The sequence below is a fragment of the Coenobita brevimanus genome, chromosome 85, assembly GCF_032717465.1.
Source record: "Coenobita brevimanus isolate Jiangsu-jjx chromosome 85, ASM3271746v2, whole genome shotgun sequence".
Taxonomy (NCBI): domain Eukaryota; kingdom Metazoa; phylum Arthropoda; class Malacostraca; order Decapoda; family Coenobitidae; genus Coenobita; species Coenobita brevimanus.
In genome coordinates this window covers 16,711,069-16,734,508 of record NC_137038.1, presented here as the reverse complement: position 1 = coordinate 16,734,508, position 23,440 = coordinate 16,711,069, and the positions used below count along the sequence as shown (strand labels likewise).

At 40.4% G+C, this 23,440-nt stretch overlaps 1 protein-coding gene and 1 non-coding gene across 7 annotated transcripts in view; both read left to right on the top strand.

Moving 5' to 3' along the window:
* Positions 1 to 23,440, top strand: part of Nmnat (nicotinamide mononucleotide adenylyltransferase) — a 534,591-nt gene that overhangs the window by 21,429 nt on the left and 489,722 nt on the right. The gene's annotated exons all lie outside the window — the stretch shown is intronic.
* LOC145410491 (5S ribosomal RNA) lies at positions 650 to 768 on the top strand. The gene has a single exon (XR_013899281.1). It is a non-coding gene; the product is annotated as a 5S ribosomal RNA (ribosomal RNA).

Genomic DNA, 23,440 nt, shown 5'->3' with positions numbered 1-23,440 from the left:
AAACCCCTGTATAGAGTCAACAATTGTGCAGGGGTAAAGAAAGAGCGGAGTCGGCTTAGCACACCCAGTCTCTGGGAAGCAGATTTTACAAGAGATGTAATATGATCTTTCCAAGATAAGTCCCGAGTAAATGAAACCCCAAGCATGTTCAAGGATGATGCAGGATTAAGCTGAATATTATTAAACATTAGTGGGTATACCTGTGGAAGATTTTGTCGGGTTGATAGGTGTAAGAACTGAGTCTTAGGTGCATTAAAGACAACCATATTATTTGTTTGGAACGTAATGCTCACTAATTTGGGGGGGGGGGGTAACTCTGCTGTATGATATTGTGCAATAATGTAATCAGTACAGTACTATACCTGAATCTGAAAAATATAGAAACTAGTGAACATATGCAAGTGTAATGAAACATTAGCCCCACAAGTCACAGTTAACACTTGTTGGACTGCCGAGATGATTCCAGACATCTGCCGAGCAATCAAAGACTCTCGTACATGGGGCTATTTCTCAAAAACTGCCGAAATATCGGATCTACCAAATAATCAGCTGCTGAATAATAGGGCTTTTGCTGTACACACACACATACACACACACACACACATATATATATATATATGTATATATATATATATATATACAGTATATATACAACGGCCATGCCACGTTGAGTACACCGCTTCCCATCCGATCAGCGAAGTTAAGCAACGTTGGGTCTGGTTAGTACTTGGATGGGTGACCGCCTGGGAACACCAGATGCTGTTGGCATCCCTACGTGTCAAAGTGGGGTTGGTGGAGGATTAGTGCCCCTCCCTGTAAAACAATTAACTCTAAGCCCTTGGCCACCCCATTTGGGATACATGGCGTCTGGCAATGGATGGATGGATATATGTATATAGGGTAATTCCACGAAGATGTCAACCTTTTGTGTCAGAATCAGAATTGGTTAAAAGTATATCAGTTATACATCATTTTAAAGCTTAATCATTGAATTTTATGAATCTGAAGAGAAATAGAGCCTAAACTGTCAACTAAGGGAGCTGCATAAAAAATTGTCATATTATGTCACCGAAGAAAAATCAATGCTGAATATAGGAATTTTCATAACGTCATTGCCCAGAGTATGTTATTGTATGGAATGCTGACATTGTGTTGTGTTGAAAATGCATCTATTGGAGTTGTGATTGACACTACAGTTGTTTATATATATGTTGTGGTCAGAATGTAGCGTGACCTTTAAATGGAAGTATTTCAGGAGTAATGTGTCACGTTTTTTCCCCATTTTTCCCATACACAGCTAACAAACTGGAGAATACCAACATAACTTTATATTATAAATAGGCATCCAAAGGCCTTAATAATGTAACATTGGGATACTTTGAAAAAAAACCTGGTAAGCCATACAGTATAGTCCGTCACACACGTTACATGCCCATTGTGAGGAACGTTGCCAGAAAATAATGTAGCTTTTCTTGTGCACACCTTTGAACAAAAAATCAAAGTAGCTGCATCGAAGTCCAATGATAAAACCCCTGTGTTTGTAATTTAATATGTTACCTTTAAGTTTTTATTCTTTCCAGACAGTAAGTTGATTTTGCCTGGTACGGTAACTGGTGAGCATGCTTTACCATCATGTCTCTAATGACTCCAACCACTGGGTCATTTGTGACTATTTACACTGCAGTTGTTCATTGTGTCAAAGATGGAGAGACTGCTATAAAGCCATTAGCAGTAATTTTAAATAAAGCCTCACACTCTAGCCTTGAAGTTCAGATGTTTAATAGGGCTATTTTTTATTATTTGAATTCTGCTGGTATTCATTTTACACGTGTATCATTGGACTGATGGGGCAGCAGCCCACTTCAAGAATAGGTATTCTGTGGCAGCTCTAAATTTTTGCAGACATCCACAACTGCACTGCTGAATGGACCTTTCAAGAAAGTTATCATGGCAAGGGCCCTCATAATGGGATTGGGGCTCTACTAAAATGGAATGTCTACAGGCGAGTTTTGCAAGGTCGCTTTACAGTAAGGTCTGCTGTAGAATTTTATGAGGAGGCTGAACAAATAACAGATAAAATTGAACTAATGTATGTGTTTACTGAATATATAAACACTGAGAAGTCAAAATATATAGAGATCTGGAAAAACTGTAAGGCAGCAAAATCCATTCAGCAGTGCAGGTCAGTAAAACCTCTTGGCCACTATAAAGTAGCATTGTATAATTTGACTGCAGACCAATCACCTTTTAAGTTGTGCTATCTTCAGGAGACTGGCTATGACCCACAATCTGACTCCAGTACTAGCAGTGATAGGGAAAGTACAACAGCTCTTGCACAAATGTCGGAGTCATTCATGTCCCAGCCTGAGTCACAGAGTACTACTGATATTGAGGCAACACAAAAACCATCCCTAGGTAACTATGTACTAGTTCATTACACTACCAAGAAGCTGTCAAAGCATTATGTTGAGGTGGTAGAATCAGTTCCGGAGCCAGGCATGTTCGAAGTTAATTGTTTCAGTAAGAGAGACACTGACAGAATGGGTGATGGCCAGTTTCATTTTCCTGACAACCCGGACAGGGACGAGATCTCAGAGGATATGGTTGTGCAGGTATTGCCGACTCCTCATGTGTCAAGAATGACACACACATTCAAAGGGGTGAACTTTCCTTCCTCAGTCAGTCTAAAAGGATGAATTTTCCTTCTTCGATGAGCAAGTAGCTGATCTTTAATTTAAGTGTTGTTTATATCACTGGTGTGATATACAGGTAAGCTTATCATGCAACTTTCACATCAGTTACTGGCTGTAGGGATACCTAAATGTTATAAGGTAATTTATGTTCATAATACAGTGATCCCTCCAATATCCGATGTAATAGAGCCAAAGGCATGTCTGGATAGTGATCCTGTCTGGATATTGGGCCCCAGCCTCCTGGACTTGTACTTATGGACCCTAACTCAGAAAAACACCTATACAACTCCCTCTGGACATGCATAGCACCTTTTTAAGACCCAAATCACACCAATAAGGGACATAAAAGACTGAAATAAATGCAAAAGAACCATAAAATGAGGTTTTAGAGGTAGGTTTATACAATATTAAACATTCTGGGTTTACAACAAGTCCCTGGCTCCAGGACTGGTAGTTATGGACCCTAACCTAGCCTAACTCAGAAAAACACCTCCCTACTGCACATGCATAGCACCTAAGACACTATTCACACCAATAAGGGACATGAAAGAGTGAAATGAGGTGTTAGAGGTAAGTATGGAAAATACAATACAGTACAATGAAACATTCTGGGTACTTACAGCAAGTCCCTGGCAATCTCGATGAATAACCCGCCTCCTCTCAGACGCTGACAGTAAGAAGGAGTTCCTGAAGCACTTGCAGTACACTGTTCATGAAGTCTTGCACAGAACTTAGTCATTTGCACTCAGAATTCCATTCTCTTAACACTGCTCACTTTTGTCTTACTTGCGCTCCATTGTACCTTAATCAAATAAGTGTTGCACTCTGCACTTTAAGTCTTTCCACTCATAAAACCATTTTCTAAACAAAACACACTCAACTTAATTTACGTTACATTGACAGTCCATTAAATCTTGTCTTTTCACTCAGAACTCAAATTCCTTAACACTATGCACTGTTTTTTTTTTCACTGCACAACACTGTAAATTCCCGTGTGGTCTAGTGGAGATGTTCTTGGCGTCTAATCACTGTCAGAGTCTGAGAATAGCACATGCAGGTGACCTAGGGGTGCGTCGCTGGGTCGTGGTGATGGCGTACCCACTGCAGACGACTCTGAAGAGAGGCGCAAACTCACGTCGAGTGGTGACTCCACCGTGCCTGATGTGCTGGGCTGTGACTTGGAGCATGAGGGCCTGTCTTGGGGAGGCAATGGAGTGGAGCCAGGGCTGTGCACAGCAGGGGTCACGGGCCTGAAAAAGCTGTCAATGGTTGATTGATGCAAGGAACGATGATTTTGACGATTAGTGATGCACTGCCTGAAAGCGCGCACTTCCTCGACAAGTCCCAAGGGCCCCATCTCCCTGTTGCAGTCCAGGTGCTTCAGGTAGTCCAGAACGAACTCTAGGTGTTCCCGGAGTGCCTCAGCTTGAGGATGGCTGGAGTAGTGTCACGCTGAGAGGAGTCCGCATCATCGTCGCCGTCCTCATCGGAATCTTCAAGCTGGGTACTGACACCTGCAGCTAAAGATGCGATCTTGATATCAGACATGGTCTGATACCCAGGATCGCCCTCGTCGTCATCCAACCACTCACGCACTTCGTCCACATCAACATCGTCTCCATTCGCACGTAGACGTGCATGGAAGTCATCCACGTCAAAACCTAGGAAATCATGCTCCACATCTGTTATGAGAAGCAGACGAGACCAACCATATTCTAGAGTCTTGACAAGGATTTCCTTCCATGCACTGGCCCAGTTGTAAATGGCAGACTTGATGTTGTAGCGGCGAATGTTTTCCAAAGTCCACTTGCCTTGCGTGTCCCATCCCTCCCTGCGCTCGTCCTCGTCCTCGAGAACAACCATCACCTCATCCAGGAACTTCCGGCAGTACAGCCTCTTCATTGCCACGATCACTCCTTGGTCCATTGGTCGGATGAGAGCAGTAGTATTAGGTGTCAGAAACATGCACCTAATGTGCCCATTCTCAGTCACCAAGTCCTTGTCGCACGTGTGGGCAGGTGCATTGTCAGGGAGAAGGAGGGCCTTTACCTGGTCGCGTGGGATTCCCAGTTTCTCCGTCTGGTAATGGATGACCTCCTTGATGAAATGGCGGTGGAACCAGTTTTTGAAGATGTGGGCTGTGAACCATGCCTTCAAGGAATGGTACCAGACAACAGGAAGGACATCCATCACCCCACGAAGACACCGAGGCTGCTTTGCATGGCCAACAATAACGGGCTTGAGCCGGTGCATGCCGTTAGCATTGGCGCAACACAAAGCAGATATCCATTGCTTTCAGAGCTTGCGGCCAGGCCAGGTACATGCTTCTCCGTCTCCTCGGCTAGAGTGTTTGTAGGCAAAGAGCGATAGATTAAGCCAGTTTCGTCAGCGTTGTAGACTTGACCAAGAGTTAGGCCCTCCCTGTCGATTAATCGCTTCACCTTGTGCCGAAACTTGTCTACTTCATCCTCGTTGGCATCCAAAGCTTCCCCATGAGACTTATGGTTGGTAGGGCCATGTCGTAACTTGAACGTGAAGAGCAAACCTTCGGATGCCTTGAAGTCTAGGGCGTCATGAAGCCTTGCAAACTTCTCAGCAGCAGCCTTCAGCTCCATGCCACGCACCATTACACCAGCAGCATGTTGCTGACGATACCAAATCAAAGTGGAGCAGTCGACTTCTGCATACTTGGGAGTATACGTCACCTTCCTCTCCACGTTGCATTTGCTTTTCGACGAGAAGTCAGCCGTGTACTGCATGAGTTTGTCGCGGGATCTGTCAAACAAAGTAGATCGGGCCAGGTTGACTTCATGGAGGATATGTGAGGTAGACCATCCCACATCCACCTTGTCCAATATCTCCCTCTTCTTCTCCTGAGTCAAAACCACTCTCTTCCTCTTCGCAGGCGGCGGAGCTATCATCACACACACGAAGGAGAGGCACGAGAGCAGCAGGAGAGCCTGCAGCAGGTAAGGCATCATCACAAAAGCGAGCACGTGGGCGGCCATGACGATGAGCGTGCACACACAACAAGAGATGGGCGTTAAGTGGGGAGGATGTAGGGGCACTCAAGGGGACGTCGGCGGAACAACGCACCAGAACACAGCTGGCCTGCGCCGCGCACGCCAACTTCAAATTACAGACGGGGAAAAGTTGGATTTTTTTTAATTTTTTGTGGTTTTTGGCCCACTTTGGGAATATTGGATCCTGGGACGAAAATGTCCGGTTATTGGGGATGTCCGGAATATGGGCGTCCGGGTATTGGAGGGATTACTGTATATTCCAAATTACATTGTTCTTTTCTGCTGCATCACCCCCAACCCTGCTTTACAAGAATTATGGTTAATTTATCATGTGTTTCACATTAATATATGATTTACATTGTTTTGTGATACAATTACTGTAACCTTCATAAGAGATGATTTTGTAATTATATGAAAAAATTCGCACAAGTAACGTTTCTCACTTTGCCTGTAACGTGTCTCACGGTCACATTTTCCTTAACAGTAGCAAAATTCTTAGGAGAAATAGAATTTTCTGGGTATGGTTATGATTCTCATATATGTACATATTACTGATATAAAGCACTTCTTGAGTGAACCAGTAAAATCACAGAGTTATTGAAAATACTCATGCAAAGTAAAAGGTGGGGTAGCATCTTGGTAACGTTTCTCACGCCACTTTTAAAAATCTGTTTAAAATCAGAATAAAAACATACGAATAATCTGATTATGGCATAATGTAGTGTGAGGTGTTGTAGTATACCCTGCAAACAGCATTTATTTATATTGCCTACATAAGAAAATACAAGTGAGAGTAGATCAGTAACTTCTCTGAATAACGTTTCTCATGCTTGTGGACAAGGGTTCACCTCCCGCCAGAGTTGTAAAAACTTTGGGAATCGTTCACCGAGCCACTTGCTACTTTGGCGGACATAAGGGGTGCTGTGGTTGAACCCGTGTCGCATACTAGTATGCTTGCACCCAATCGGCATAAGGTGGTCTGATTACAATTGGTTCACAGACTGCACACACATCCAAAGCCACTACAACACTATAATTACACTTACAGGCACTTCTCACCTTACATACATCCCTACCAGACAGCCTAAGCCACTGGGTAGAGATGCATTGGCTGTATCGTCCCTGCTTCGGTAGGGATAGGCTAGTGCTGCAGTGGACCTCAGTGACTGATGATGATATATATATATATATATATATATATATATATTTATATGTATACAGTGGGGCACCAATTTTCGCGCCTAATTGGGTCCAAAAATAATGCGCGAAAGTGGAATTAGCGAAAGTTGGGGCATTGTCTTTATGGCAAAAAGGCTAATTGGTTCCTGGTTATCCTAAAGTAACATCAGATTTTCATTTTCACTTGCAATACAGTACATCAAATCACTGTTGTACATTGCATTGTTAGATACAAACAATAAAAACTGTACAGTACACATTATATGAGGAGAAACATACCACAGAGACCAGGTTGAGGTGTTTAATGGATGTTGGGGGTAAGTATCCGAGGCGCGTGGCGGGCTTATTTAGCCACGCCAGACGTATTGGCGCCACCTCTTGCTGCCTCGCTACCACTCTCTCTCTCTCTGCCTCCTCAGATGCAACTTGATTCTGGGATGTTAAATATACGGCAGATTTCACTGTTTTTTGCGCCCTTGTCCATGTGCTCAACTATCTTCCTTTTCATTTCATTATTATACTGCCGTTTCTTCACTCCAACACGATACTCTCTTTTAGCCTTGGCCTTTCCTCCCGACTTTGAATGTCCCGGCCACTTTTTATCACCACCACTGCCTCCCGGCCCTCCCCCCACACCACCAGGCTCTCCCCCCACACCACCAGGCCCTTTCCCCACACTACCAGGTATAGTAGAGGCCATCGAACCGTGAGAATCCAACACAATGGAGCTAGCACGCTCGTACACAATGGCGGGAATGGGTGGACAGAGTGTTGACATGACGTCATTCAAGATGGCGGTGGGTTGCGGGCGGGCGGTGCAGGAAATTCAAAGTTCAAAATATTGTCCCAAACCCAAAATTTGTGCGCGAAAATCGATTTTTTTTCAAGCGAAAGTGGAAGTTAGGGAATATTTGGTGCATGCCGCGAAAGTGGATTCCGCGAATCCTGTTGTAGCGAAAGTTGGTGCACTACTGTACACATATATATATATATATATATATATATATATGAATACATATATACAGTAATCCCGCATTTTTTGCGGATTTTTTGTCTACGGTTTTGCCCTCTCGCGGATTTTCTTAGCATTAATAAGTTCAACTAAAATATCCTTGAATATACAGAAAAAAAAAAAAAAATTGAAATTCCCGCAACTTCCAATTGTAGCGCGGTAAACTCACGCCACCCTCTGTCCCTTTCCCGCGGCCCCTATGCCAGTGTTACCATATCTAGCATAATTTTATTCTTTTAGCATAATTTTGATAAAATTTTCGAGTCTGGAATATTTTTTAGCATATTAGAAGTTTTAGCATCATTCTAGTATAATTTAGAATGGAATGGAATATTTTTGGAATAATTTTATAAAAGCTACAAATCAGAGAGAGAGAGAGAGAGAGAGAGAGAGAGAGAGAGAGACGAATAAGGTAAGAAGATGTAAGGTTTGAATAGTTGGTTACTTTCAGTTTGGGCTTGGTTGGGTTGGATTAGGTTGGGTTGGATTAGGTTAGGTTAGGTTTTAGGTTAGGTTAGGTTTTAGGTTAGGTTCGGTTTGGTTCGGTTAGGTTTGGTTAGGATAAGTTTGAGCTTTGTATTTTACCCATGAAACCTAGGTTTTTCCGATGGATTTTGGTATGATTCATTCGATTTTCAGCTTCATTTCAGTCGGAAATGACCATTTTCTGTGTTTCCCCCCCCTCCCTATAACCCCCGATTCCCCAAAGCTCCCTCATTGTTGCAGGGGGATGGGGGGGGGTCATATCTCAAAATCTGGTTATTTCCGACGGAAATGATGCTCAAAATCGAATGAATCACATCAAAATCCATCAGAAAAACGTAAGTTTCGTGGGGAAAAAGCAGTATGGGCAGAAAACCGATATTTACCCTCTTACTGTATGTAGGTTCATTTTAATATTTTCATAGTAAACAGTACATAATTAATATGTAGCATGAATATGTATAGAATTTTATTATTTAGCTTCAAGTTAGCATAATTCATTTTTTACTTGGAACAAATTTGCTCAATCTAGCATAATTTTTTCACTGCCCTAGCATAATTTCGTTGTTTGGATATGGCAACACTGCTCTCTGGCCCACATTCTTCAGTCAACGCCTGACTGCCTCACGTGTTTGGTGTTCTTATAACTGCACTATGATTCGAGCCTCTTGCCTCCCACTTGCTTTCCACATGGCCCCAGGACGTAAGCCAGCCTCACCAAAGGCTAATAATACAATTAGTGAACACTCCAAAGTGACAAAACGATCAAGAAAAGTTATGACAGCAGAGAAAATTGTGTTACTGGACAAGCTAAGAAGCGACCGTGCGAGTGTTTGCTATCACCAGTTAATGCATCTTTTTATTTTGTACTGTTTTGTGAATAAATGTGTAGATAATTGTGTATTACAGTACGGTGTTTACGTTTTTCCTTCATAATGGAGTATGTGCTTTCAATCTTGTAAGAAGGTATTTCGGGATGAGTATGGAGGTTTCGGGACAATTCGCAGTCACAACAAACACAAGATAATTCGCCTTCATTAATGAAGATAGCTATGGGTGACGCTAGAATATAATTCAAAGGCGACTACAACGAGGAAGAAACAAGTTAATTATTGACTAAAGGTGCAACTAATAAATAATATCCAGAACCTACACTACTGAACATAGACTTTGCTGGACCCCGGATCCCCCTGAAATATAGTTATTAAAGTATTGATTAATTAATAATAAGTATATTTATAAAAGTATTGATTAGTATATTTATAAAATGGCGGGGAATCGTCCAGGGTGCGAATTGTTCTGAAGGGGAATCGTCCATGTTTTGACGGGGAATTGTCTGACGGCGAATTGTCTCGCAATCAGTATGGACATGGACTGTGTGATGGGCAGCATGGTGGACACAAGTGCAAGATTCAATTGTTAATAGGGTATTCGCGGATTTAAATTTTCGCGGGGGTTACAAGAACGTAACTACCGCGAAACATGCGGGATTACTGTATATATATATATATATATGAATACACATATATATATACAGTATATATATATATATGAAAACACATATACAGTATATATATATATATATATGAATACACATATATATATATATATATATATATATATATATATATATATATATATAATATACACATACATACACAGTACAGTGAGTCCTTGAAATACAAAAGGGATAGGGACCAAAAAAAACTTTCATAATCCAAAATTTCGTATATCGGAACGATTTTCCTCATTGAAGTACACATATAAAGGGGGGGATGCATTCCAGGACCCCATTGGACCCCACTAAAACTTTACCCCTCCTATTTAGAAGTATGCAGTACACTTATACAGTACTATACTATTGTACAGACATAAAAAATAAAACATACAACTAATTACTGTAGTATTAGTACACTGTACAGTTAAATATAGACCTGTGCTACAGCTGGAGATTCGTGTTGTTGATATGGTGCTAAGTCACATGGTGGCACCCAATTGCTCCTCTGGTACTTCCTTGACTGGTGCAGGAGATGATGCAGGGCGCTTGGAAGGCATGGTGAAAATACGAAAAGGTGAAAAACAGCGTAACGTACAGGGAAGCTGAGAGGAGAGGACGGCCATGACTCGACTGGGAAGTGCACGAAAATGTGTTTACTAGAGAGGGGTAGTTCGTTTTCTCACCACAAGCGAGCGCGGCGCTGTGCAGTGCGCCCATTTTGAATTTTTCATATTTCCTTTCATATCGTTTTTCGTACCATCGAGACAGATACTTTCAGATTGTGGAATTTGTCCTACATTTATGGCTTTCGTACCATCGGAAATTCGTACTTCAAGTTTTCATATTTCAAAGACTCACTGTATACAGAGATAGCCCGATTATCCGGGCTATGTGGTGTGAAAGGTTGCCCGATTAGTCCGAAATCACGATTAATCTGGCGGAAACAAAACGCAAGAACTGGTACTGTACTGTTAGACTGAGTTATTTACTGGTAAATTTACACTTTAAGTATATTCAGTTTGGTAAATTACTTTTTCTTGCTGAAAAATTTCCTCCCTGTTATTATGATCACGTTCTTTAAGCTGTATCTAAAATTGTTTCCAGCACAATAGACGAAACTCATCATACTCAAATGTGGACTTCATTTCCCAACTTCCCAACTGGAGATTAGGTTAAGTTAAATTATTAGGTGCAGTTAAGCCAGGTTAGGCCAGGTTTAGTTAAACAGATTAGAACAGTGTCTTCTGCCATTACGTTATCGAATCAAGGAGTCGTCACACCAGAACATCTAAAAACAGCGGAGAAACAGATTTAACAAGAAATGTTTATTTACCAACCCAGAAATAATCAGAAAAAAATAACAGACTATCAGGATGAACTGATTTGGTAAGGTGCTTCTACTGCTTACAGCAAAGCGTATCTTTACCCCCCTCCCCCATTGTTCATGAGTTCAGAAATTTGTGCTCCTGTGACAGACCTTGGAACCATTTTTTCAAAGTTATAAAATCAGAGTCTTTTTCTTACAGCTGTGAAAAGACTCGTCTGGTACACCTGGCTTTTTCTCCTTCCCCCTAAACCCATCTTGTGATTTGATATGGTTCATGAAAATAAAATTAGGGGGTATGTTACGTTAGCATTTAAACATAAAATTAGGGTGCATGTTACATTAGCATTTAAACATATCGGCAAAAATATCTGGGATGAAGGGACCGCCTGGCTGTTTGGGATGGTAGAGTAGGGTCGTGTAAACATACTAGCGACCTTCGTTCCCTTCTCATAATTTGTTTGCAGTTTTTATGGCTCGCCCTAACTCAACGTCACTGACACCGATACAGTAAAGCATTGTTCAAGGCTGGCAGCCATGAAGGGGTTAATGGAATACATTATTGTTTGTATCAATACTCTCTCTTTCACACATACACGAATGAACAAAAGAATGTTCAATAAATGTTAACTGTAAGGAGCAGAAATAACTGTATTCTTTGTCAGTCCAAAATGTGTTGGGAAGAAACATCGAACGAAGAATTTGGAACTGAATGCCTCCTTATGAGAACACGTGAGATGAAAGTATTTTTTCTTATTAGTAAACATTTTTGTTCCATTTCGTCCCCTATAATTGTGAAACTCATTAATTTTCGTCTAAGCATACAGCCTAATAACCTTACCAATTCATTTCATATTCCTCTAGTTTGTTTTCTGTATTTTTCTGCCTGTTTTGAGGGTGATAAATTACATTTGGCTGAAAGATTTCCTTTCTTATTATCATAACATTCCTTAAGCCTTACCTGCGATTGTTTCCGGCATAATGGAAGAAACTCATAAGTAGGGTGCATGTTACATTAGCATTTAAACATATCAGCAAGAACATCTGAGATGAAGTGGCAGGCCGCCTGACTGTTTGGGATGGTAGAATAAGGTCGTGTAAACATGCCAGTGACCTTCGTTCCCTTCCCATAATTGTTCGCAGTTTTTTATAGCTCTCCCTAACTCAACGTCACTGGCACTGGTACAGTAAAGCATTGTTCGAGGTTGGCAGCCATGAAGGGGTTAATGGAATGCATTGTTGTTTGTATCAGTGCTCTATTTCACACATACAGTACACTTAAGAACGAACAAAAGAATGAACAGTAAATGTCTGACGAAGAAATAGCTGTATGCTCTTTCGGTCTGAAATGTGTTGGGAAGTGTGATATTTAATGAAGAATGCGGAACTGAATGGTAACTTACGAGAACACGTGAGATGATTTTTTTTTTTTTTTTTTTTTTTTTTTTTTTTTTTTTTAAGCAGACATTTTTGTTCCATTTCATTCCCTAAAATTGGGAAATCCAGTAATTTTCATATAAGCATACAGCCTAAAGACTTTACCAATTCACTTCCTATTCCTCCAGTTTGTTTTCTGTATTTTTCTATTTTGAAGGTGGTAAATTACCTTCTCTTGCTGAAAGATTTCCTTCCTTATTATCACGTTCTTTAAGCCGTATCTGCGATTGTTTCTGGCATAATGGGAGAAACTCAGCGTACACAAAAGTGGATTTAGTTTCCCAATATCCCAACTGGAGCCCAGGTTAGGTTAGGTTAGGTTAGGTTGAATTATTAGGTAGTTAAGCAAGGTTAGGCTAGGTCAGGTGTATCAGTTGCCTCACCAAACTCCACCCTACCACCCTCGTGATCGAGTTGTGAGCGGGAGGTGTGGATGGGGGCAGGGGGGGCAGACTCTCTCTGGTTTACCCATGCCTCACTCGCTAACAACTGGATGCTTCCTGTTTAAACCGGAGCTATCATACGGATAATTCTATGTACTGTATTACTGTACCACTGAACCATTCGGTCATGGCCCGGATATGCTGAAAGCTGGATAATCGAGCTTTCACTGTGTGTATATGAGGCCCCGCATGCAAGAGTATACCCATGCACCATTTTTTAAAAGTGGCAGAAATTGCATTTAAAGTTTTTACAATTTTGATGAATGATACTGCAAAAACTATTATACCTAGTATAATGGCAGTTTCATCATATTAAAGCTGATTGTCTCTACTTTATCCAGAAACTTTTTAGTAAAGGTACTATTGTTTTTATCCAAAAAAAAAAAAAAAGAAAGAAAAAAATTGACATTAGCATAAAATGCTGCTACTTTTATGCATAAACTAGTACTGCAGGCCAATAGCTAGTGAGTTCCTTTATGTTGTAAGATGTAGTTGAATGTCTGTAGAGTGGTTGGTTATGAATTTGCCTGGTTAATGCCATAAAAAGTAAGTTTTATGAAGTTAATTTTTTTTTTTTTCCCCTGGTCCTCGTTGTTCTATGTTTTTATGTGAACAGTAGACACTTTACATCTATTAAATCCAATGACAAACAAAATGACCAATAATACTAGGAATAATGATGTTTTACATTAGTAATCTTATTAATGAATACAGTGGTTGTGCTTGATAAAGGGTGGCGATGTAAACCCAATGTTATTTCTATGGGTTTCCATCCTTATGTCTCGGGTCATACATCACATCCACCAAGTCCACATGAAAGTACATACTCTGAGGGACTGTGGGATAGCATTATCTCAATTTTCGACAACGTGGTGCATGGGTATACTCTTGCACACGGGGCCTCATGTATATATACAGTATATATATATATATATATATATGTTTATATACTCATATAGTCAGGCATACCACGGTTTAACGATGTAATTGATTAGGTACGGTAAACCCCCATCGTTTGGCAGGGTATTACAGTACTTTTAACATGTAGTGTGGAGCGGTTACCAGCCTTGGGTTTCCCCCCAACCAAGCCCAAAACCCACCCAAATGACCCCAAAAACAAGTTTGAAGGCAATCTGAATGGCCTAACATAATGACCTTAGTAAACCGTACCCCTGAATGACAATGTTCACCCCACCTATGGCTAAAACTCATTAATCTAAGTCTAAAAACAGTTTATAAATCAACCTAAACACACAATTTCAGTCTCAGGTATCAAAATCGGTAAAAAAAAAAAAAAACTGATCGTTAAACTGGGGTCAGGCCATCGTTAGGTGGGGTATGGTGGTAATTCTACCCCCATCGTTAAGCCGGGGTATCGCATCTAGGGGTAGCTATCATATATGGAGGTAGTACTGTGCAGTATATATATATATATATATTTACAGTGGAAGCTCGATTATCCAGGCTCGGATTATCCAGCTTTCGGTATATCCGGGCCATGACCGAATGGTTCAGTGGTACAGTAATACATAGAATTATCCGTACGATAGCTCCGGTTTAAACAGGAAGCATCCAGTTGCTAGGGAGCGAGGCATGGGTAAACCAGAGAGAGTCTGCTCACCCTGACCCCACCCACACCTCCTGCTCACCACTTGATCACAAGGGTGGTAGGGTGGAGTTTGGTGAGGCAACTGATACTCCTGACCTAGCCTAACCTTGCTTAACTAAATAATTTAAAATAATTCAACCTAACCTGACCTAACCTGGGCTCCAGTTGGGAAATTGGGAAACTTAATCCACTTTTGTGTACGATGAGTTTCTTCCATTATGTCCGAAGCAATTGTAGGTACGGCTTAAAGGATGTGATAATAAAAGAGAAAATCTTTCAGCAAGAGAAGGTAATTTACTACCCTCAAAATATAAAAACACAGTAAACAAACTGGAGGAATATGAAGTGAATTGGTGAAGTCTTTAGGCTGTATGCTTAGACAAAAAGTAATAAGTTTCCCAATTTTAGGAAACGAAATGGAACAAGAATGTCTGCTAATCATAAAAAAAAAAAAAAAATATTCATCTCATGTGTTCTCGTAAGTTTGCATTCAGTTCTGCATTCTTCATTAGATGTCACGCTTCCCAACACATTTCGGACCGACAGAGCATAGTTATTACTTCCTCTTGCATTTACTGTTCATTCTTTTGTTCGTTCTTAAGTGTACTGTATGTGTGAAAGAGAGTATTCAATCAATCAATCATTTCCTGTGGCACCTCACGGGATGCATAGGGTCTCAATGAACTCTCTCTACCAATATTTGTCTCTTGCCATCTCCTTCAGGTCCCACCAACACTCCTCTCCTGCTTCTTTTTTCATTGTCCTCAACCAGGTTTCCCTCGGTCTACCTCTACCTCTTCTTCCTCTAGCAATCCACTCTGGCACATCCTGTATTAAACAACCTTCTTTTCTGTATATGTGCCCCAGCCACTTCCAGCGAGACAGTCTCACATATTCATTAACTGGTTCCACTCTCGTAATATCCCTTCCTCTTTCATTTGTAACTCTGTCTTGCCACTTTACCCCAAGAATCCTTCTCAGTATTTTATTCTCAAATCCTAATACTTTCTGATCTGTTGCAATTGTACTGTACCATGACTCATGCCCGTAAATTAAAATGGGTCTAACCATGGACTTGTAAATTTTCACTTTAGTATGTACCGAAAGCATATTATTATTCCAAACAGATTTCAACATTCCAAAAGCTCGCCAAGCCTGTCTAATCCTCTCCTCAATTTTATTGTTTAATGATCCATTAGATGATACAATCGATCCCAGATATTTAAAGTTTTCTACATTCTTCACCACATTATTCCCAATTACACAATCGATTTGGTTCTCGACGTTCATATTAATAATTTCAGTCTTTCCACAATTTATTACCAATCCCACTTTTTCTCCTTCCTCCACCAGACAATTGAGCACCCTCTGCATCTCGTAAATACTTCCGCAAATCAGTACAATATCATCAGCATAGTCCAAATCCATCAGCTTCTTATTTTCTTTCCAGTTAATTCCTGCACCTGTTCTCCTTACAACCTTTTTCATAACATAATCCATAACCAAAACAAACAACAATGGCGAAAGAACTCCTCCTTGAATCACTCCTGACCTAACTTGAAATGGATCACTCAAAGAACCACCCACCATTACCTTACAAAAAGTACCTTCATGCAGGCTTCTAATAATATTTACAAACTTTTCTGGTATACCATAGAATCTCATAATTTTCGACATAGCTCCACGTGAAACACTATCAAACGCCTTTTCAAAATCCACAAAACACATGTTAAGTGGCATTTTCATCTCATTAGCTTGTTGCATTAGATGCCTTACAATAAAAATCTGATCATTACAACCTCGACCCTTTCTAAATCCTGCTTGTTCTTCTCTTAAAATTTTATCAATTACTGGCTCTATTCTGTTCAACAAGATTTTGGAAAAGACTTTTGCAACTACAGGTGTCAAAGTTATCCCCCTCCAGTTGCCACACACACTTAAATCTCCCTTTTTTGGTATTTTTATAATCACTCCATTTTTCCACTCTTCTGGAATTCCACCATTATCCCAAGCCACATTAAAAAGTTTCAAAAGTGCATTCATCAACTCGTCATTTTCCACCTTAAGCATTTCAGGGAATATTCCATCCTCACCTGGAGCCTTAAAATTCTTTAACTCCTTTATAGATTTTGCTACCTCTTCCAAAGTTATATCCCCTGTTTCTATCTGCAAATCTCTCTCGGCTGGCAAAATGTCCTCTTCAGCTGGGATTGGTCTATTTAGAACAGATTCAAAGTGCTCTTTCCATCTTCCTTTTATATCCAAATCTTTAGTCATCAAATTATCATTTCTATCTCGTACAGGTATTTCCTTCCTTCTCTTTTCAGTCCCAGTTAACTCCTTTATGGCCTGATACGCTGCTCTTGTGCTCTGACCGTCATTTTTACTTAATTTAATTTCTGTCTCTGTCGCCTTTTCATCATATAGTCTCCTCTTATCACGTCTAACGTGTCTTTTTACTTCAGAATGTAAACTCCAATACTTTGCTCTAAGTACATCAACTACCTGGCCATCAACATGTTCTTCACTTCTTAACTTAGCCTCTTTCCTTTTCTGAATTACATTCCATGTTTCATCTGACATCCACTTTTTCCTTCTCGCTTTTCCCTTTTTCTTAATAGTAACCTTAGCACTCTCATGCAAAACCTCTTTTACCTCTCTCCACATTTGATTAATATCATTGTCTTCAGATTCCATCAAAGTCTGCAGGACTAGAAACTTGTTTCTACATTCGCACCGAAACTTTTCCCTCGTGCGCTCATCACTTCTCAGCTCATCAAAATCATAATTATTACCTCCTGTACAATTACCATTAACGTTTCTCTTAAGTTTTATTTTAATCTTTGACACAACAAGTTGATGATCACTACCTATATCTGCCCCCCTCCTTACGCAAACATCTTGCAAATAACTTCTATGCCTTCTGCTAATTGCATTGTGGTCAATCTGGTTACAATATTTATCACATGGTGAAATCCAAGTAGTCTTATGTATTTTTCTATGCTCAAAGATAGTTCCACCAATTATAAGGTCATTTGCCAAACAAAAGCTTGCAAGTCACACCCCATTTTTGTTTCTTATACCAACACCCTCCTTACCCATACAATCTTCAAAGCCATCCCTACTACTGCCAACAATCGCATTAAAATCACCAATGCAAACTAACACATCATGTCTTGCCACTCTATTCACTACATCCTGCAGCTTCTCATAAAAGTCATCCTTCATTTCATCAGCAGCCTCATTTGTCGGAGCGTACCCTACAACCATACTGATACTACCATGGTCAGATTTTAAGCGAGCATAAAGCAAGCGCTCATTAATTGGTTCAAACTCACATAGTGCCTTGCAAGCATCTCTACTCAGCAGTAAGCTTTACTCCTTGGTAATGATTTCCATCACTCCTACCAGAAACCAACATAGTAATACCATCTTCCAAATTCATTTTATCAACTCCAAGCAACCTCGTTTCTGTCAGAGCACAAATATCCATCTTGTATTCCTTGAACACTGAAATAAGTTCTTCCATTTTACCAGCCAGATTGAGAGTTCGAACATTCCAGTGTCCTATTCTTAAGGTTCTTTTTGGATTTATGAACTTATTTTTACACCGTGGGATTCTTAGCACCCCCTGCCCACTTAAGGGCTGCACGGAACTGAGGGCCATTGCTTCGTCACCAGAGTTCATCAAGATTTCTTAAGCAGTAAAATATTTTACCCTGGAGCCAATGCCAGTGACTCGCAGGAACCAGACAGTGGAGAGAGGAAATTAACTAAATGAAAGTAAAATGCACAGGGTTTGGACAGACAAAGTACAAGGGAAAGAAAGAGAGCAAAAAGAATGTAGATAAAAGTGTCCCTTTTAGTCGCCTCTTATGACAAGCAGGGAATACTGGGGAAGTATTCTATCCCCCCTTCCCCAGGGAAAGAGAGTATTAATACAAACAATAATGCATTCCATTAACCCCATCATAGCTTCCAGCCTCGAACAATGCTTTACTGTACCGTTGTCAGGGATGTTGAGTTAGGGAGAGCTATAAAACCTGCGAACACGAAGGGCACTGGTATGTTTTCACGACCCTCCTCTACCATCTCAAACAGTCATGCGGTCTGCCACTTCATTTCAGATGTTTTCGCCGATATGTTTAAATGCTAATGCAACATGCACCCTAATTATGAGTAAGTTTCTTCCATTATGCCTGAAACAATCGTAGGCAAGGCTTAAGGAACGTTATGATAACGAGAGGAAATCTTTCAGCCAAATGTGATTTATCACCCACAAAATAGGCAGAAAAATACAGAAAACAAACTAGAGCAATATGAATTGATTTGGTAAGGTTATTAGGCTGTATGCTTGGAGGAAAATTTATGAGTTTCACAATTATAGGGGACAAAATGGAACAAACATGTTTACTAATAAGAAAAAATAGTTTCATCTCACGTGTTCTCGTAAGGTGGCATTCAGTTCCACATTCTTTGTTCGATGTTGCTTCCCAACACATTTCGGACCGACAGAGCATACAGTTATTTCTGCTTCTTACAGTTAAGTGTACATTTATTACACATTCTTTTGTTCATTCGTGTATGTGTGAAAGAGAGAGTAGTGATATGTATTCCATTAACCCCTTCATGGCTGCCAGCCTTGAACAATGCTTTACTGTACCGGTGTCAGTGACGTTGAGTTAGGGAGAGCCATAAAACTGTGAACAGTTTTGGGAAGGGAACGAAGGTCACTGGTATGTTTACATGACCCTACTCTACCATCCCAAACAGCTAGGCGGTCCTTTCATCCCAGATGTTTTCGCCGATATGTTTAAATGGTAAAGTAACATGCACCCTAATATTATGTTTAAATGCTAATGTAACATGCCCCCTAATTTTATTAATTCTTTCACGAATCATAGCAAATCACAAGATGGGTTTAGGGAGGAGGGGAAAAAGCCAGGTTTACCAGCCGAGTCTTTTCACATCTAAGAAAAAGAAACTGACTTTATAACTTTGAAAAAATGGTTTCAAGGTCTGCCACAGGAGCACACAAATTTCTGAACTCATGAACATTGAGGATTTGAGGGGGGTAAACATACGCTTTGCTGTAAGCAGTAAAACCACCTTACCAAATCAGTTCATCCTGGTAGTCTGTTATATTTTTCTTATTATTCTGGGTTGGTAAACAAATATTTCTTGTTAAATCTGTTTCTCCGATGTTTTTAACTGTTCTGGTGTGACGACTGTTTGATTCGTTAACGTATTGGCAGAAGACACTGTTCTAATCTAAGTGTTTAAACCTGGCCTAACCTAGCTTAACTGCACCTAATAATTTAACCTAACCTAATCTTCAGTTGGGAAACGAAGTCCACATTTGAGTACGATGAGTTTCGTCCATTGTGCTGGAAACGATCGTAGGTACAGCTTTAGAACGTGACGATAATAACAGGGAGGAAATCTTCCCGTAAGAAAACGTGGTTTAACGAACTGAATATAGTCTGAAAAATACTGAAACATGCTGAAGGAATATACACTGAACAGGAAAAGTCTTTCTGGTACTTAAAATGTACATTTACCGGTAAATAAATCAGTCTAACAGTACAGTACCGGTACTTGTGTTTTGGTTCCGCTGGATTAATCGTGCTTTCGGACCAATCGGGCACCCCTTAACCCCTTAACCGCGGGGCGTCACTTTCGTGACGCTTGGGAGCAAGGGATCATACCGCGGGGCGTCGCTTTTGTGATTCTGTGTTATTTTGAATTCACCCGGGCTTCCAAGTGGGGGCTTGTATCATCTATCAGTACTGCCAATGTCCAACACTAGTCAGCACTCCTAATCTCATCTGTACTCCCATCCATTGTTGACAATTTAGCCATTTCTCCGCGTTCTTGACTCCCCTCCCTACCCCCCTCCATTACCCTATCCTCTCGCCTGCCCTGCCGTGCTACGCTAAGTAAATCTTCCCTGGAATTTTTCACTGATTTCATCCATTGAAATAAGCCCTATGTCCTATTCTTATACCAAATAATATATACAAAAAAGAAATAAGGTAAGTGAGAGTGCCAAACACCTGGAATTGGCTAATTATCACCTGACAACACCTCACGTGCACTCGTTCGCTAATTTTTGCTGTTTTTTTCCCCTTGAAATATGCCCTATAATCTATTTTCGTAATAAATATACATGTAAGGAGGGAAGGGAGAAGCCTAAGTGATATTTACATTCACCTGGAACTACCTAATTTATAATGTATTGTCTAGATTTCCTGCCAATCATATCAGTGCTAAACAAAGATGTTTCAAGATCTAACATTGGTAGCTCTAAAAATATATCTCCTAAGTAGGCCTCTAATCTATTTTTGAAATAAATATACATGTAAGGAGGGAAGGGAGAAGCCTAAGTGATATTTACATTCACCTGGAACTACCAAATTTATAATGTATTGTCTAGATTTCCTGCCAATCATATCAGTGCTAGACTTAGCTGTTTCAAGAAGTAATATTGGTAACCCTGAATAACCCCTTAGCAGGCCTCCATGCTAGCCCTCCGTTATCAGGTTACTCTCAACTTCCGAAGTGAGAGTACGTATGTTTCTTCTTGCTGACTTCAAGGCCTTTTTTCACCCCCATGCAAATGGCCCTGTGACCTTTACCCCCTACTAAACCTCGTGTGGAAAGAGGTAAAGGGCTGACAATTGATAAAAGAGTGACTACGATCTTTCTATTGAGTAAAACAGTGCAAGTGGAATTGTAAATAATGTGTAAATAATGTGTAAACAGCAAGTGAAAGTAATGAATGGAAATATACGTGAACAATGGAAAACAGTTTTATAAGTTATTTCAAGTGACAGTGCACAACACAGTGTAAATAAAATAGAAATGTAAATAACGTAAATAGAAATGTAAATGAGTAGTATTATAAGAATACGAGTATATACCCTAGGAGTAATGAAAGTGAAAGTTTCACTCTAGCATGTCTGAATGCTATGAGTTATGAGAGTGAAGATGAAAGTGACATTCTCTCTCAATGACAGTATACAGGACGAGAAAGTGAATGCTACGTACTTTACTGAAAGAAATTGAATCCCTACAGTGACAATAAACTAATACTACTGAAGGAAACTTATGAATAAAGACTGTAGATATATATAAGTGTTATATAGTAATAGAAATATAAAGTGTGAGGGGTTTTATGAATAAAAAATGACAGACTACTAAGAGCGAACTAGTGCCAGTGCGACGATCAGACTCGCTCGTAATTTCCATTGCTTTCACAGTGTTTTTTTTTTTTAGTATGGATCCCAAACTACTTGAAAATTGTAGAATAGTGTTTATAGTGTTTGTATCTGGCTGTGGTAATCATATTACGGGTTGTCGGGAAGTGTAAAGTGGAGACTTCGTTACCCTACTTCAGAGGTCTCCACAAGTCCTACGGTAACTGACGAAGGCTCAACAATCATTCCAGGAGAAAGCTGAAGGTATGTGGCATAAGCATATGTAATTTTATTATTCTAGGACTAATAACTGATTTTTGGCAAATATTTTTTGAGAGTCTGTCGGAGCCCAAATAACCCCGCGGCACACGCAAGTCATTGGTAAACAAGCCCGCGGTGTAGGGGTTAACACCATATAGCCCGGATAACCGGGCTATCTCTGTATATATATACAGTAATCACTCCAATATCCGACGTAATAGAGCCATAGGTAGATCCGGTTATTGGTTTGTCCGGATATTGGGCCCCAGCTCATTGACTTGTACTTATGGACCCTAACTCAGAGAAACTCCTATACAACTCCCTCTGGACATGCATAGCACCTATTTAAGACCCAAATCACACCACTAAGGCACATAATGACTGAAATAAATGCAAAAGAAACATAAAATGAGGGTTTAGAAGTATGTTCATACATTAATAAACATTCTGGTACTTATGGACCCTAACCTAGCCTAACTCAGAAAAACACATTCCTACTGCACATGCATAGCTACTAACACCCTATTCACACCAATAAAGGACATTAATGAGTGAAATGAGGCAAATATAGTATGGAAAAAAGTACAGTATGAAACATTCTGGCTACTTACAGCAAGTCCCTGGCCACCTCGATGAATAACCGCCTCCTCTCGGACTCTGACAGTAAGAACGATTTCCTGAAGCACTTGCAGTACACTGTTCCTGAAGTCTTGCACTGAACTTAGTCAATAACACACAGAAGTCCGTTGTCTTCACAGTGTGCACTTTTGTCTAAATAATGCTCCATTGTAACTTACTAAGTGTTGCACTTTTAACTTTTCCCATTCTTTTCATTTTCCAAAGCCAAAACAAACAAGTCTATTTACGTTAAATTTTTTTTCAATTGAGTCTTTTCTCTCACAACTGTAAATCCTTAACACAACACTGTTTTTTTCACTGCACAACACTCTAAATTCCCGTGTGGTCTAGTGGAGAAGTTCTTGCTGTTTATTCACTCTGAGAGTCCGAGAGTATCACTGGCAGGCGACCAAGGGGTGCATCGCTGGGTCGTGGTGATGGCGTACCCACTGCAGAGGACTCTGAAGACAGCCGCAAACTCACGTCGAGCGGTGACTCCACCGTGGCTGATGTGCTGGGCTGTGGCTCGGAGCATGAGGGACTGTCTTGGGGAGGCAACGGAGTGGAGCCAGGGCTGGGCACAGCGGGGGTCACGGGCCTGAAAAAACTGTCAATGGTTGATTGACGCAATGACCGACGATTCTGATGATTGATGATGCGC